The 17058-nt window shown below is 36.7% G+C and overlaps 1 long non-coding RNA gene across 3 annotated transcripts in view; it reads right to left on the bottom strand.

Moving 5' to 3' along the window:
* The window catches only part of LOC115276415, a 45913-nt gene that overhangs the window by 2802 nt on the left and 26053 nt on the right, over positions 1–17058 (bottom strand). The window contains exon 7 of one of the 3 annotated variants that reach the window (XR_003901923.1): positions 4964–5188. The exons of 1 other annotated variant lie outside the window; for it this stretch is intronic. This is a non-coding gene — a long non-coding RNA (uncharacterized LOC115276415). Of the gene's footprint in view, positions 1–4963; positions 5189–16088; positions 16312–17058 lie in introns of those variants that run through there. One more of the 3 variants, XR_003901922.1, reaches the window with a different exon arrangement.

Here is a 17058-nt window from a genome sequence, read left to right on the forward strand (position 1 = left end):
GTTCCCTCTCGTTGCCATGCAGTACTCCATCGTGAATATATACCACATCTTCTTGATCCATTTGTCAGGTGATGGACATTTAGGCTCCTTCCATGTTTTGGCTATTGTTGACATTGCTGCTATGAACATTGGGGTACATGTGCTCCTATGCATCAGCATTTCTGTCTCTCTTGGGTAAATCCCCAGCAATGCTATTGCTGGGTCATAAGGGAGATCTATGGATAGTTTTTTGAGGAACCTCCACACTGTAAAAACCTCAGTTCTAACCACCTCTTTGAGTTACTAATCACTGAGAACTCCCAAGTATGAGATCCATGTACATATTAATACACGTCTTTGTCTTTCTCTTGCTATTCTGTCTTTTGTCAGTCTATTTTTTTTAAGATCTTATTTTTACATAACCTCTATACCCAGTGTGGGGCTGGAACTTACCTACCCCAATATCAAGGTCACATGCTCTAAGCACTGAGTCAACCAAGTGCCTCTTGCCAGTCTGTTAATCAGGGCCTCAGAAAATGACCCAGTATAGGTGGTGTGAAAAAGTTTTTCTTCAGAGGTGCTGTATAGATAGTGCCCCCCTCCCCACCTTTGGTTTTTATCAAGATTGGTTCTTTGTTTTTAATTTTCAGCAGTTTAAATATGAAATGACTAGGTATGTAGGATATTTATTCCTTTTAATTTTTTTAACTTTTTTTTTTTAATCCTTCTTAGTGTTGTCTGAGTTTCCTGTATCTACAGTGTGGTGTCTTTCATTATTTTTAGAAATATTTCAACCATTTTTACTTCAAGTATTTCATCTGTTCCTCTCTCTTCTCCTTCTGGTATTCCAATTATGAGTGTATAATAGGCATTTTTCAGTTTTGGAAATCCCTATGACAAATCTTCAAACTCACTGATTCCTTCCTTGGCTATGTGAAGTCTAATGATGCGGCCATCAAAGGCATTCTTCGTTTCTGTAACTGTATTTTTATTTCTAACATTTCCTTGGATTCTTCCTTGGAATTTCCATTCTCGGCTTACATCATTCACCCCTTCTTGAAGACTGTCTACTGTTATCACATTAATCAGTTACTTTAAATTCCCTGATAATTCCAATACTGGTATCATATCTGAGTCTCCTCACACTGGTTTTGTTTGTTTGTTTGTTTTGCCCTTTGGTATATCTTGTAATTATTTATTGAAACTGGACATGCTGGGTCAAGTAATAGGAGCTGAGGTAAATGGGCCTCTAGAGTGAGAATTTATGCCAATCTGGCTAGCAGTTGAGCAGTGTTTAACATCTGCTGTAGTTGTCGCTGCTCAGGGCTCCAACATTAGTGTCCTTGGTTTTTGTCTCCCAGCTATTGACCTTGGGCTTCCCTGAGAAGCCCAGGGTATGTGCCCGGCAGCTCTTTCAGCTCTACTCCATAGTTATTACATTGCAGTCTGTTAGTGTGGTGTTAAGGTGTGAGGGTGAGGGGCTGTTTTATAACCTTATGACTGCATCTCAATCTTTCATTAGGCCTATCTCTCTGGGCTGTGACGTCACAGGTGTATTCCCAGTGACATAAGCTTTTTGTTTTGTTTTGTTTTGTTTAAACCTCCATCCCTTACTCCCTTCTCTGGCTGCGGTGTTATGCTGACTCCTGTTGACTGTGAGCCTCTCTCCTTGGGTGAGAAAGGGGCATAGACTGGGTTGGAGTGGAGGAAAGCCCTTATTCCCCACTGTGTTGAGGCTCCGACAAAGTCTTTTGTCTTTTGTCTTGAAGAGTGGGCCTTTGCTTTGGAAAAATCTCTGGGTATATTTGATAATGGTTAATCTTCCCCTCTGCTGCTAAAGTCAGGAGAGAGGATTTTCCTCTGATCTTCATTCACTGGGAGAACTTGGTGGAATTCCCAGAAGTGAAGCCCACAAAAAATATGGGGGACCTCCAAAGACTGCAGCCACCAGAGTTTCTCACTCTTGTGTTAGTTCACACTTAGCCTCCAGTGATTTTTCAAAATTATAACTTAAGTGTTACAGTTCTGGTACATCCTCTCTATATAAGCAGATCGCAGCTGTAACTTACTGGAGTAAATTTCTCCAGATCCTGGACTGGCAGTTTATCCTATCCTTCATTCTCTAATGGGTCTAAAATAAAGTAAGTCAGTTTGTCCAGCCTGGCTCGTAAGGACAAAATGACAACTTCCAAGCTTTCTGCATGTCACAGCTGAAACTGGAAGTATCCTCGTAACTGAAATTTCCCTTCTTATTTGTAAGAAGTTTATTTTTAAAAGGATGCTTCAAAGCGTTTGACCACAGATGAGTTTGGGCATTGCTATCATGCAGTAAATCATCTGTCTAGTGTCTCTCCTATACATCATCTTCATTTATTTTTTTTCCATTGAGAGTAAATATTGTGGGCCTGTGGGAATGGAATAACCCTGGTTCCTCTCTCCTTGGTATGTTCACAAAATCCTCTGAAACTAAACTTTCAAGTCAGTCTATATAAGGGGGTCTATATTAAGTTTCATAATCAAATTTTTTTCTAAGCAATGATAAGCTCTGTCTTAACTCAATAGCCGTCCATGGATTAATTAATCAAAGAAGACATTAGATATCATTGTATTTGAGCTGTGAATTGCCTTGCCACAGAATAGGTTATGGGCTATCAAGAAACTTTGTCGAGAAGCATATTTTTAGATTTTGGAGTGGAACAGGAAATCCTACTAACCTTGAATCATCACTGGAAATGAGAATTCAGCTGAATAAAAACAGTACTTGGCTCTGCCTACTGAAGTTACCGATTTCCAAGTTAACAAAAGTGAACATTTCTCTTTAGATTAAAATCAAGGAGGGGCGCCTGCGTAGCTCTGATGGTTCAGAACTGGCTATTGATTTTGGCTCTGGTCATGATCTCCTGGTTCTTGGGATCGAGCCCTATATCTGTCCCTAGATGAGCAGAGCCAGCTTGGGATTCTCTCTCTGCCCCTCTCCGGGTGCTTATGCAGGTCTCTCTCAAAAGTAAGTAAGGAAACCCTAAAAATAATCAAGAAAAACCCCTCCATCCAGAATGCAGTAATTGGATACAAGAAAGAAGAGAATAAACAAAGGTATTCCCTCTTTACACAAGAACAATGAATTCATTCTGATATCAAATAAAATGTGCTTTATTGTATTTAGAGATCAAACTACCATTTACTCTTGGTAGATAAAGGAAATGCATAAGTTCTAGGACTGTGATTAGTAGGGTGTGTGTGTGTGTGTGTGTGTGTGTGTTCCATCTATTCAACAAAAAATTGCTAAACATTTGATAAAATGTTAGACATTTAAAGATCTGAATTTTTGTCATATCTTAATGATAAACTGTATTTACTCTTTGAAAAAAGACTACAAGAAAGTAAAGTCTCTGCTTAATTTTTATATAAGACCATGGAAACCAAATTCTTCACTAGAAACTACTTACGTTTTGCTATAAAGGTTTATGCCTGCCTGGCCTTAGGTTGGCAGGCCAGGAAATCAAGGTGGAGATTTTTTCCCTCTAACTTACCTCATTGATGTCACCTGAAAAAATTTGGAGGGAGTATTTTTTGAATTAGTTTTATCTCAGTAACCCTCAAAAGTGCTTTAGGGTACGGTAGGCTGTATGGAGAACACAACTGTCAAATGTTCAAGCAACTCTTGTTGATTTCAGTGTAATTGATCAGGAGCACTATATGAAAGAGCGAGGTACAAAAGACAAATAAAAGGCCTCGGGCTATTCCGTGTGTTGTATGTGGCTTATTGTACAAAGCAGAGAAAGTCTCCTGTACTCACCAAGCCACAGCCCCCTCCCTGCACTGTTCTGTCCTTTTAGTATAAATGAAAGATAGTTAGTTTCTTGATAGGAACATTCTATCCTTAAGGGGGTATTTTAATGGTCTCCGGAGTATGGAATTATTCCGTGGCAGCTTTGACCTCTAATCACCAGGTTCTTTGTAACTTGGAGTCTTTTGTAGAGGAAGACTCTAACAATTGTTTCAATTTGTATTTAGTATCTCAAATTTCAAAGGATTGCATGAATAACAAAATAGTAAGTGATTTCATGAAGTGTCGTAGTATGGATAAAATTAGTAAGCTGTAACAATTCAAATCATCAGTAAAGTCTTTTCTTTCTGGAGGACTGTTTTTGGAAATTCATATTAGCATGTACAATGTGCATATGTGTTATTTTCACTTATCACCATGTGTTTGCGTGTGTTTGTACATATTCTTCTCCTAAACATACATGATGTCAGGTTTGCTACAATATGAAGTAGTGGTTTCTTCCAAGAATTGTGTGCTTGCAGGGTTAATTCAGGAGGGTTATTGCCCAACAACCACACAGCAGTCATATCTCATCACCTTCAGCAGGAATAATTTATAGTTTAATCTTACATGCAGGCATATTAAATTAGTATTACTCATCAGAACCCACTTATTAATAAAACAAGCTGAATTAGCCACTGGAGAATCATATTTGGAAATTCAATGACAATTTTACATTTTTAATAAAGGCTCGGAAATATTATTGCAGAGCAGGTGGTAGAGAGAACTGTGGTCAAATTTGACATTCATTAATAATTGAAGTGTGGAACGTGACAGAGGTGAAAATTGATATTGATTTCTTTCCTCTAATATTTGGAGGAGTTCTAAAAGGTAAATAAAATGAGATAACAAGACATATCAAGTCTCACTGATTTCTTTGATCACCTCCTCCCCACATGAGAACACATATCACTCCTTTGCCTACCATGTTTTGAATAATTCAGTGCCCATAGTCTTTCCAGTTCAATGCATTATAAAACACACTCAAGCTGAGTTTCAATCATATTAGACTGAAAGTTGAATTTTTTATGAAGGATTATTTAAAACAAAATGTGTCTTGAGCCCAACAGCCTCTGAAACCAAACAATCCTGGGAGTTCAGTAAGGAAATGTCAACACTGTGGAGAATTTTTCAATTCAGAAAATTAAAGGAATCCTGTTTGATGTATATTAACCATATCAATATTAACAACCTTCTGCTGGATTTCAGCACTGATTTGAGAGCTCAGGTATTATTGGTCTTGTATTTTAACTAGTTGTGAAAGCACTGAGAGAGTTGTTCTTGGGTTGAACTTGACCTGTCCCTGGGAATGTTTTCTGTTCCATCCATTTTGAAAAGCTTTATTCAGGTGGATTTCTCGCCTTCTTCTTATCACTTGCACCCCTTGGGAAAATGAAAGATGCTCAAATATAGATGTCAACACTGCAGATGTTTTGTTTGGCAGTAGTGCCTTTCAGCTTCTCATCTTAAAAAAAAATTATATTTCTGACCACCCATTTGACTTGAAGGCAACTCATTTTTCTGAAATACACCTGGATTGGGATGCCAAAATGAACACATAATTTCAAACTTCCTTTTGAATTTTGACTCATAGCTTTATGTTACAACTCTACTTGTTCAAAAGTTAGATCATGGAGGTTCCTTCCTATAACTTTCAAATAATTAATCAAGATGGTTTTCAATGGTTATATAGTTAGCAAGCAGCATATGACTGATTATCAGTCATATAGTATCTTGTAATTTCAAGTAAACGTCACGATAGCCAAGCATAGCAGCTTTACAATTCTACCATTCAAAATTTTTTCTGCCAAGTTGCCCTGAACCTTAGACTACTGAGAATGTCTTTTTCATTATTTTTTAACATTGCCCTCTTTTGCATTATAAAATGCTCACAATTTGGGTTGCCTGGGTAGCTTATCAGTTAATTACCTGACTCTTGATTTCAGTTCAAGTCACTATCTCATGGTCCATGGGTTTGAGCCTCACATCGGGCTCCACACTGCCGGTGCTTGGGATTCTCTCTCTCATTCCCTCTCTGGCCCTCCCTTGCTCTCTCTCTCTCAAAATAAATAAACTTAAAAAAAATTCAATGGCCACAATATTTGAAGTAAAATTAAAGAGAAAACAGGAAGGTAGGAGGTCATCCAAGACATTCCCATTAGGCATTAAAAATACACAGAAAGAGATGGATGCCCTGGGGTAATAGCCATCTTCTATTCCAAGTGAACACAGGTCCAATTTTTTTAGGCATCAGGAACTCATTTTACAATGCAAGTGAGAAGACTGACTGGACAATCTCTCTTGAATATAATTTCAAGTAGCCTCTACATAAGGTTGTCTAGATCTTGGTTCCTCCTAGCAATCAACTGCTCCAACACTGTGCTGTCATGTCAATCAAATTGGGGTCAGAAGAGGCCATGCTAGAAACACAAAGTAAGATGACTGTGGTACCTGACACAAAAGAAGGAGAAGGAGCAAAAGTTTTTCCAATTTTCATTTTTCCTCATATTCTATATACTCTACAAGGGAAAGCTATGTGGACCAGAATTCCTTTAATTCTCAGCCATTATTGGTCCAGACACTGAAGTAAAAAGCTCAAAAAACAAACTATAGAGTCTGGAATACATTAACTATCTTATATGCAACATCACAATTCAAAAGTTTTTCTGAAATGAGGAGACTGCCTTTTAAAAATATAGCCCCCGGTTCCTCTCCGTCTGAACAAGCAAACATGAAAAATGTTCTAGAAATCCAGCAGACAAAAGCACTAACCACAAGCAAATCAAAGAAAGGCTTATCTCAGACCAACCGACAGTGGCCATCTAGAAGGAAGAAGAGAGAATACTCCAGTACTCTCTCTGACTTGACAGGGACTCAGCACAACAACTATTATTTCCCAAAGTAAAGATGTAAAGAATTGGGATAAAACTTCCTGAAATGTCATCCTCCACCCCAAAGCAGTTTAAGGGAGTGTTCAGAAACCAGAACAAAGAAACTTTCCTAAAGAGAAAAGCCCCTTTTCATATCAGTAAACCACAAAGGTTTGTCTGGGTAATGAAATGATGATGAGACATTTTTGCCTGCTTCTTTTTTTATATTTATCTATTTAAATTTTAGACATTTTAAAAACACCCAATCAGGGTGATAGGTATTTCCATGTGCAGCAGCATTTCAATCCCCACAGAAGCCATGTTAACCGTTATTTTTACCCTCTTACGTATGTGGACGCTGAGGCTCAGTATAGTAGTTAAGGAATTTTCTTATATGACCAAAATGTGAAGTTTGGCTTCAAATTCCCAAAATCAAAATCAGTTATTCTTCTTAGGTCTTGGCTAGCTTCTTAAATTTCTATTTACGAAGAAAGGATAGCATGAAGGCTTGGGCCTAGAAATCATCTAGAAATCACTGAAGATACAGGGGCCATAGTGCAGTTTCATGGATAGTGGATTTGACTTGCATTCTTATCTATAGTCTTTCTGTACAACTGTCAGAGAAGATGAAAGAAATGGGTAATATTTGTATAGGCAACTAATCCCAGAAGAACTGGTTTTAGCTTTAACAAAAAGATCCTTTTGTGATCTCAGATTAACATATTTATTCCTAAATGGAGCATAAATAACATTTATTGGTTAAGATTATTTGCAACAGACAAGGCTGTTTACTGTTCATCACCTAGCAGATAACTATTCGAAAGTCTCTCCAAGTATGCTAACAGAGAAAAAAAGCTGATACTGAGCTCTCATTTTACAAGAGTGAATTTAAATTAACTTCAGTAGCCAGAATTAATGAAACTGGGTAAATGATGCAAAGGTATTCTACGGGGTATTTTGTTTTAATTAGAGATAGGAAATGTGAGTCATTAGAGGTTTTTAAAAATGTTGCATTCTGTTACTCTCCTGTATTTTAAATCTAAGAATATAAAGAAAAACTAAACCATGTTAGCCATTTTAGTTCAGGTTTTAATGTGTATCAGTCCTGAATTTAAATTGAGTGAATAGTAAAGAGTCTGAAAAAAAGGATATCACCTGGAGGCATTCAGATACAAGTAATAAATCTTATTAGAAGGTATCTGTTGACTCAAAGGCAGCTATGTAATTTACTATAAAGCTACCACAACTCAAACATTATGGAATTACTACATGAATGGATACATATAAAATTAAACAGAAAAGTATGTCACAAACAGTTTTAAATATGTCTTGAAGTTTGATCATGATACAGTGAACTTGTAATCTATGTATCTAAAAATAATCATTAAAATTGATGCTGAGAAAACTATCTACCCATTTAAAAGAAAATAGAGGTAGGTCTGTCCCTCATACCCAATACCAAAATAAATTACACCAGTTCCACATGTAAGGAACTTAAAATCTTGCCACTCTATCCTAACAAGAGGTGTCTTTTGTAAGTATTTTCTCCTACTCTGACTTATCTCTTCCTTTCTTGAGAGTTATTTTCATGGAGCAGAAATTTACTATTTTAATAATGTCTAAATTACATCAGTTCTTTCATGGACCGTGTCTTTGGTGTTGTATCTAAAAAGTCAATGCCATACCAAGGTCATTTAGGTTTCCTCTTGGGTTGTGTTCTAGGAGTTTTATACTTTTGTATTTTACATTTAATTCTATGATCCATTTTGATTTAATTTTTATGGAGGGTGTAAGATCTGTGTCTAGATTCATCTTATTTTGCATGTCTAGTTGTTCCAACACCATTTGTTGAAGAGTATCTTTGCTCCATCGCATTGCCTTTGTTCTTTTGTCAAAAATCAGTTGACCATATTTGTGAGGGTTCATTTCTGGGCTCCTCATTCTATTCCATTGATCTGTTTATTCTTTCACCAATACCACACGGTCTTGGTATTGCAGCCTTATAGTAAGTCTTGAAGTCAGATAGTATCATTCCTCCAAATGGTTCTCTCCTTCAGTAATATGAGGCTATCCTGGTTCTTTGCTTCTCCATTTAAACTTCAGAATTGGGTGCAAGGTTGGCTCAGGTGAGTGAGAATCTGACTCTTGATTTTGGCTCAAGTCATAAACCAGAGCTATGGGATCAAGCTCCTCATCAGATTCTGCAAGGAGCACGGAGCCTGCTTGGGCTCTCTCTCTAAACAACAACAACAAAACAGCTTCAGAATCAGTTTGCTGATATCCATAAAATAACTTCCTAGAGTTTCTATTGGTATTGCATTGAATTTTTATAGATTAAGTTGGAAAGAATTGACCTTTTGACAATCTTGAGTCGTCTTATTCATGAACATGGAATATCTCTCAATTTATTTACTCCTTGATTTAATTAATGAGTTTTGCAGTTTTCCTTACATATTTTATTAGATTTATACTAAGGTATTTATCTTTTATAAAGTTTATTGTGAGAGAGAGGGGGGGGAATGAGTGGAGGAGGGGCAGAGAGAGAAGGAAAGAGAGAATCCCATGTGGGGTCTAAACTCAAAACCATGAGATCATGACCTGAGCTGAAACCAAGAGTCAGATGCTTAATTGATGGAGCCACCCAGGTACCCCTTATACTAAAGTAGTCAAAGCATTTAATTTTTGTTGGTGCTAATGTAGATGATGCACTCCACTTGTTCATTGCTGATAGATAGTAAAGAAGATGCCTTTTGTATATTAACTTTGGATCCTGCAACCTTCTTGCTATCTCTTATTAGTTCCAGGAGGGTAGTTTTTTGTTTTGCTTTGTTTTGTTTTGCCAGTTCTTCAAGATTTTCTGTATAGATGATCATGTCATCTGTGAACAGTTTTATGTCTTTTCTTTCACAATCTGTACACTATTTTTTTCCTTATTGCAGTAGCAAGAACTTTCAGTACAATACTGAAAAGGAATGATAAGGGAAGATATTCTTGCCGTGTTCTGAATCTTAGTGGTAAAGCTTTTAAGTTGCTCCCCACTATATATGATGTTAGCTGTAGGGTTTTTGCATATTGTCTTTATCAAGTTAAGCAAGTTCCCCTCTATTCCTAATTTATTGAGAGTTTTTGCCATGGATGGGAATTGTATTTTGTCAAATGGTTTTTCTGCATGTACTGATAAGGTCACGTGATTTTTCTTTTGATGTGATGGATTACATTGATTTTTGAATGTTGAACCAGCCTTACATTCCTGGGATAAATCCCACTTGGTTCCCTTTATACTTCTTAGATTCAATTTGCTAATATTTTGCTAAGGATCTCAGATGCAATTTTTATCACATTTCTCTAATGGAAGTTTTGTGATCCTAATAAATTTAAGCTATTAATTAGTTCCATCTAATTGTGCTCTTTATTCACCATAGCAGAACCCCGAGGGAATGAGTGGTAAGTGGTAAGGTCTAAACTTCTAATTCTTTTATTTATATTCTAGTGACACCATTCCTCAACAAGGGTTCAAAGCTGATGTTTTACTTTTAAAGTCAGATATTGCTCCCTGCACTCATTCATTCAACAGATTCTACATTAGAGGGGAGGCTTCTAGGAAGGTAAGGAGTCTTAGCGTGTCTGCACACCAGTCTCAGGATGAAGGTGACATTTGAGAAAAGACCTAAACAAGTAAGTGAACAAGTTATATAGACACTGAAAAGAACAGCATTTCATACAAAGGGAAGAGCAAGTGGAAACTTTTGCCAACTATATTTTTGGAGTATCAATGACCAAGGAATTCATACCGTCTGGAACAGAGTGAGAAAACAGTAAAGGTGGAGCAGATGAGGTCAAGTATAAACATGGAGGGCAATCGTGTAGGACCTTGCACAGCATTGCAGTATTTCAGCTTTCACTCAAGTGAGAGGGGAAGATACTGCAGTCACACACTTTATCTGACTTGTATTCTCAAAAGGTTGTCTGGCCACTGTGCTGAGAACAGATTTCAGAGAGAATAATTATCAAGGTGGGAGATAATGAAAGCTCAATCCTGGTAGTAATAGTAGAAGTGGTAGGAAATTGCCAAATTCTAGCTATACCTCAAAGATGGAACTGACACATTTTGCTGTTGTATTGGATAGGAAAGGAGGGAGAAAGAAAAAAGTCAAAGGTAAGTCACAACATTTTGTAACTGAATACCCAGTAGGATGCAACTGCTGTTTTCTGTTTTGCAAAGTCTACAAGAAGAGCTTGTATAGCTAGCTGTGTACTTGTTTGGAGGGTGTATTAAGTTTTAAAGGCCTATCAAATGACAAAGTAATGATGTCAAGTGACCAGTTGGATATATGAGACTTCAGTTCAGGAGTGAGGTCTGGGCCAGAGATGAAAAGTTGAGAATAATTATTATTAATGATATTCTAAGCTATGAGATTGGGTGAGATCATCAAGAGCATTTGAGTGTGAAAGAAAAAGATGGAATGAAGGAACAGAGCCAGGAAAAACCCAGTATTTAGAGATTAAGAAGATGAGTTGGGAACAGCAAGTAAGACTACGAAGGATGCCAGAAAAGTGGGAGAAATCCCAAAGTGTGTGGTATTCTGGAAATCGAGTGGAGAGCGTTTTCCCAGAAATTCTGATTCTATGGATAGGTTAAAGGTGTAGGGAAAAAAAGAGCACAGAACCTCTACACAATGTAGACCTACAGATTTGCTCTGTATCCTTCCTGTATATCTTAATATTCTGTTAACTCCGTATATTGCCTCAGTGTCTTAACACTATATCTAATAACAATGGGTTATGAATTATAGATTATAATTTTGTTCATATAAGTTATATAAGAGTTTATGAGAAGCATAAGTTTTAGATTATCAAATTGTGCTTGATTACTTTTTGTATTTCCTTCTCTTTTTTAAATATAATTTATTTTTAGAGCATTTTAATCTCATAGCAAAACTGAATGGAAGGTACAGACATTCTCCATATAGCCCCTGCCCCACACATGCACAGTCTCCCTCATTACCAACCCCCCCCCACCAGAGTGGTATATTTGTTTACAGCTGATGAAGTTACAGTTATCATTATCATCCAAAACATCACTATCACCCAGAGCTCCTAGTACACATTAGGGTTCACTTTTGGTGTTGTACATCAGTAGATTTGGACAACTGTATAATGATATGTATTCGCATACAGAAGATTTTTCGGGCTGTGAAACTACTCTGTATTTTCACAGCCCGAAAAATCTTCTGTATTCTATTTATCTTTCCTCCTCTTCTTAGCCCCTGGCAACCACTAGTCTTTTTACAGTCATCACTCCCCTCTATCACAGCCTTACCAACTACTGATCTTTATACACTGTCTCCACAGTTTTGCCTTTTCCAGGATGTCATATAGTTGGAATCATACAGCATGTTGTTTTCTCAGATTGGCTTCTTTCACTTATTAATATGCATGTAAAGTTCTTTTATGTCTTTTCATAGCTTGGTAGCTCATTTCTTTTTAGTGCTGAATAACTTTCCATTGTCTGGTTGTACCCTAACTTTATTTATCCATTCACCTGTTGAAGGACATCTTGGTTGTTCTCAAGTTTGGGCAATTATAAATAAAGCTGCTACAAACATCCTCGTGCAGGTTTTAGTGTGGGTATAGATTTTCAAGTTTTGATAATTCTAGTTCAGAAACCTGCTTTACTTTATTTTTCACTTACTTATATTTGGCTCCCTGATTTAATCCTGTTTCCTTTGGGTCTGTTTTGCTGTTTGTACACTTTGTTGCTTTCATAAGTTTTCCCAGGTTTTCTCGGTTTTTGTCCCCTTTATTCCTTTCTTTCTTTCAACTTATGTACTGATTTACTTATTGATTTACATAAAGAGCTAGAGTTCATGGAGTTGATGTCTGTTACAGGTTTCCTGTGCCCTTGTGAAGCTGTTTTCTGTCTAATATGCCTCTTTCATGAATGAGAGTGCTGTTTACCTACTTAGAAAAGGGGAGTCAGGGTGGTGTCTCATTTGTCTCTTGAATACCCTTCTCAAGGTCAATGTAAAATGTTTCTATTTCTTGGGCATATATAATTCTCATGATAGTGAAATCTGTAAGGATAAATTTCTCATTTTTCCACTAAAAAAATCATCTTTTTTTAAACAGATTTATGACATTTTGCTTCTTTGTGCTGTTTCCTTTGGTAAGTGTTAAAAATAACTTGATTTTAAAGTGAAAGGAAAATTGTTTGATATACAACTGAAGTTCATGTTTTCAACCTATGTCATGAAACTTCAGAGACACTCACAAAATATTTTCACTAATTAGCAGAAATGCCTCTGTCCTGTAGAATAGTCAGTAAAGAGAGCTAGATCATTGATTTTGGACAATAAAGTCCTAAATTAAAGGCGAATAGGAGGGTGTTCTTCCCAGATTTTGAGAACTCTACAGCTTTATATTTCTACATATCTTTTCTACTATAGGAAACAAGGAACAAAAATGTAACAATTTAGCTTATTTGTTTATCCACTAATTTGTTCATCATCGGAGAATTTCCTTGAGCATTCAATTACTCATGTTATAGAACTATCCTTTTCTTACTCTGTTAGTAACCAGGCCTGTTTGGTAGACCCAACTTATAAAGGACCTATCTATGAACCTACTTCGCTTATTTCAAAGACCCATTAAAGTACTTTGGGGCATTAGTGTAAAGAGGGCTTCCTTTTGTCTGTGCATGTGTGTTTGTTTATTTGTTGTGTACTATGGTCAGGCTATAGTAGCACTGCTATGGACTTTCATTTCTGGCAAACTCTTTTTGTGTCTTCCCAAGAAACATTTTTATTGGGTTCATGCCAAATAAGCACTTGCCTGATTCTTTATATCTTTGTTACTTAATTATCCTAATTTGTACTTGGTCAATATTTGTTAATTTCACCCTTCAATTTATATATACTTTTTAAAATAATTTCTTTTAAGGTTTATTTATTTTGAGAGAGAGAGAGAGAGAAAGAAAGAAAGAAAGAATCCCAAGCAAGTTCTGCACTGTCAGCACAGAGCCCAATGAGGGGCTCAAATTCATGAACCATGAGATCATGCTCTGTGCTAAAACCAAGAGTTGGTCACTTAACCGATTGACACACCCAGACTCCCCAATTTGTACATACTCTTATAAAGAGAGATAACTTCTACCACACTGATGGTAGACTCTATCTGAGCATGCCGAAAAGAGCACAGGCAGTTATTCATGGGGAGGGTGCTCTCAGAGGCTGACTGACAGTATCAATGCTGTGAACTAACCTAATGGCAAATACATACGGTTCTTATGTCTTCCTGCTTCTGATAATAGGTATTGACAGACTCTGATCACAACAGTTGAACCCAGCAGGGATAATTTTCCTTTATACATGGCATGACTATGCCTAAGGACATATATCTTGTCTACCATTTATTTATTTATTTATTTAATGCCACATAAATATAAGGCTGTCACTTTCTGGGACAATAAACTGTCTCTGACTATGACAGATTTGAAGCAGATGCCACTAGTTAGAAACATTTCTGAATTATGTGACTTGGGTTCCTTGACCAGGTTAAAAACTGTTTTTCCTCTTAGTTTCCTGTTTAACCAAGATGAAATTAATCTAATCTATGTGAACAAAAAGTAAAACCACTGATATAACATGCTCTTATTGTTATTTTGAGATAATTTAATAAACAATGTGGAGATACTGTGTTACTAATAATTATTATCCTTTGAAAATTATTTTCTATTTTTTAACATTTATTTATTTTTGAGACAGAGAGACACAGCTTGAGTAGAGGAGGGGCAGAGAGACAAAGAGACACAGAATCCAAAGCAGGCTCCAGGATCTCAGCTGTCAGTACAGAGCCCGACACAGGGCTCGAACCTCGGACCACGAGATCATGACATGAGCTGAAGTTGGACACCCAACAGAGTGAGCCACACAAGCACCCTTAAAAATTATTTTCTAAGTCATGCATTGCCTTAAGCTTTAAAGAAGTTTATTTATCATTTACTCCTTACAATAACCCTCTGAGATTGTTACTGTTATTTATCACCATTGGTGAAGCTCAGTTTCAGGTGATGAAATTTTGGTACAGAAAGCTTAAATAACAGCCTTGAGTGGTGGAGCTGAAATTCAGACCCTGACTGTCCAGCTCCTTCCTAAACATGCACACTTAGCTGCTATGCCAGTCAGCTTTATCAATGACCATCACATTTACTTAATTGGACTTCAAATTCAGATGAACAATTTTTTCTCGGTTGCAAAGAAATCATTTGATAAGCCCAGATTGCAATGCTTGGGATGCAAGTCTGTGTCCATATCTGAGAAGCCTAAATAAACCATGTGACTCCTCAAAGCCCTGGGCATTTCTTCTGAGGCTTGTTATATGAGTTTTGCATTAAAAATAACAGGTCCTGTTATGAATAAGTGTAAGAATGGCATTCTACAGGAGATGTAGCCAAGAGATGTAAGATTCCTTTAGTGGCAATGAAAAAATGAGAAGGTATTTCCCACAACACTAAATAGTGAACAATGAAATTTGTTCACAGACCTTAACCTGAAAATACTGCCAACATGCTGCTATTATTCTACTCAACATCGCTTGTTATCTCCTTTAACAAATCAGAATGATGTGATACAGTCTCAGTTGGTATAGTATAAATAAATTATTTGCAGTTTGGGTTAAACCTGTACCTTAAAGAGTGTCTTCAATTTGAGGGAGACATGGATTCATGATTTCCATTCTCTATTCATATTATCACCATAGAAACTATTCCAGGAAGAAAAAGCTATGGTTCTATAGAGCCTATCATAGAATGATACGCTCGCTTAGGGGTATTTTAAGTCGCTGGTAAATTGAGGGCAACCATTAACCAATAAATTATCCTAAAATTGATTCTTCTGAGAAGTCCTTTATTCCAATGGTGTCCATTGCCATCCTTCTGTTTTTCCTTTGGAATTAAAAACTAAGCCTTATTCTAAGGTTCACCTTTTAATTCTCCTGCCATATGACTGGTCATTCTCCCTACCAGATGCCACCAGATGCCAAAAACAAGTTCGAGTACTTTGGGGTCATGACACAAGTTACTTCTATAGAGATAAACTTCTGTCCAAAAAGGACTGATTCTAGAATAAATATACGAGGAAAGGAATTGGAAAAATAATTGGAACCAATTGAGTATGTGAGAGACCAGCAGATATGTGTGTGTGAGTAGGTCTCTAAAAGAATAGTGTTCTCTATGAGAAAAAAAAACAATGCTTTTATTTCTCCCAAAACTAACCCAATTAATGTCTCTGAATAATTTCAAGACCACATGTGTATATGTGTGTATTTAATATTAGCATTGTATATTGCTTGTGTTATGTTCTCCTTTCTATTCACAGGGATACATGCCTTTTTAAGGTTTAACCTTTAATGTGAATTTTGAATATGGCTGAAGTTTCACGCAGTAAGGATCAGTTCAAGGATTTCTTCCTCCAATAGCATTGATATGAGTCCTATCACTTAATTTCACTTTGATGGATTTGCAGATGACAGTCCACGATAGTGCTGCCAGTGGAAAACATAGGACAGCCAAATATGGGAAAGACTCTGGGACTTTGAAGGATGTTTTCATGGTCTGCATCAGAATTCTACAGAAGGGTTCTGCTGAGTTGGCAGAGAAATGAGAATGGAAAGTTAGTGTGTCAGTGACCAGAGACTGACTTTCAGTTGGTATTTTTTTCTTTTTGGTTATGTATTAAAAATTACATAAAAATCAGAAGGAGAGGAATGGTTAAGAAAAAGAATAACCTGTTGTGATAAAGACATTCAGCATTTACCTAGACTCGCAGATGCATAGAATGTGAAGAACTGGGTTGTGAGAGTTAAACTTATTTCAACTCCCTCATTTTATAGAAACTTAGAGGCTGGAAAAGGGAGTGGATTCTCCAAGGGTCAGACAGTGAATCGTAATGAAGGGGAGGCTCCTTGGATTCTAATGAAGCATGAAGTGCCCCTTTAACCTCAGAATGTGCCAGAGTTTGGGGGTTTGGTTTCTCCTTTGTTTCCTTTTTATATCCTGGTGGGCTTCATTTGTTCAGTTGCTCTCTAGAATGGAATTTCCAATAAATTTCCTGTTTTTAGTCCTTAATTTTTGAATTGTAGGTTGAATTTTTAAGTTGGGAAAAATACTGAATTTCAGAAAGTTAATGGATTATTGCTAAAGGAAATCAAAATAATTAGAATTCTATTTTCTCTGGGTATTCCCTGCGACTTCAAGAGTCAAAAGAGTATTTGTAAAGTGATTTCAAAATGTAAAAATGTCGACTGTAACCTATACCATGCTATGGCATGGAATTAACACATCGACAGTGCTTAGTACTAGATACCATTCTAAGTCTGTTAAAATTG

This window comes from Suricata suricatta, chromosome 13, assembly GCF_006229205.1.
Source record: "Suricata suricatta isolate VVHF042 chromosome 13, meerkat_22Aug2017_6uvM2_HiC, whole genome shotgun sequence".
Lineage (NCBI taxonomy): Eukaryota > Metazoa > Chordata > Mammalia > Carnivora > Herpestidae > Suricata > Suricata suricatta.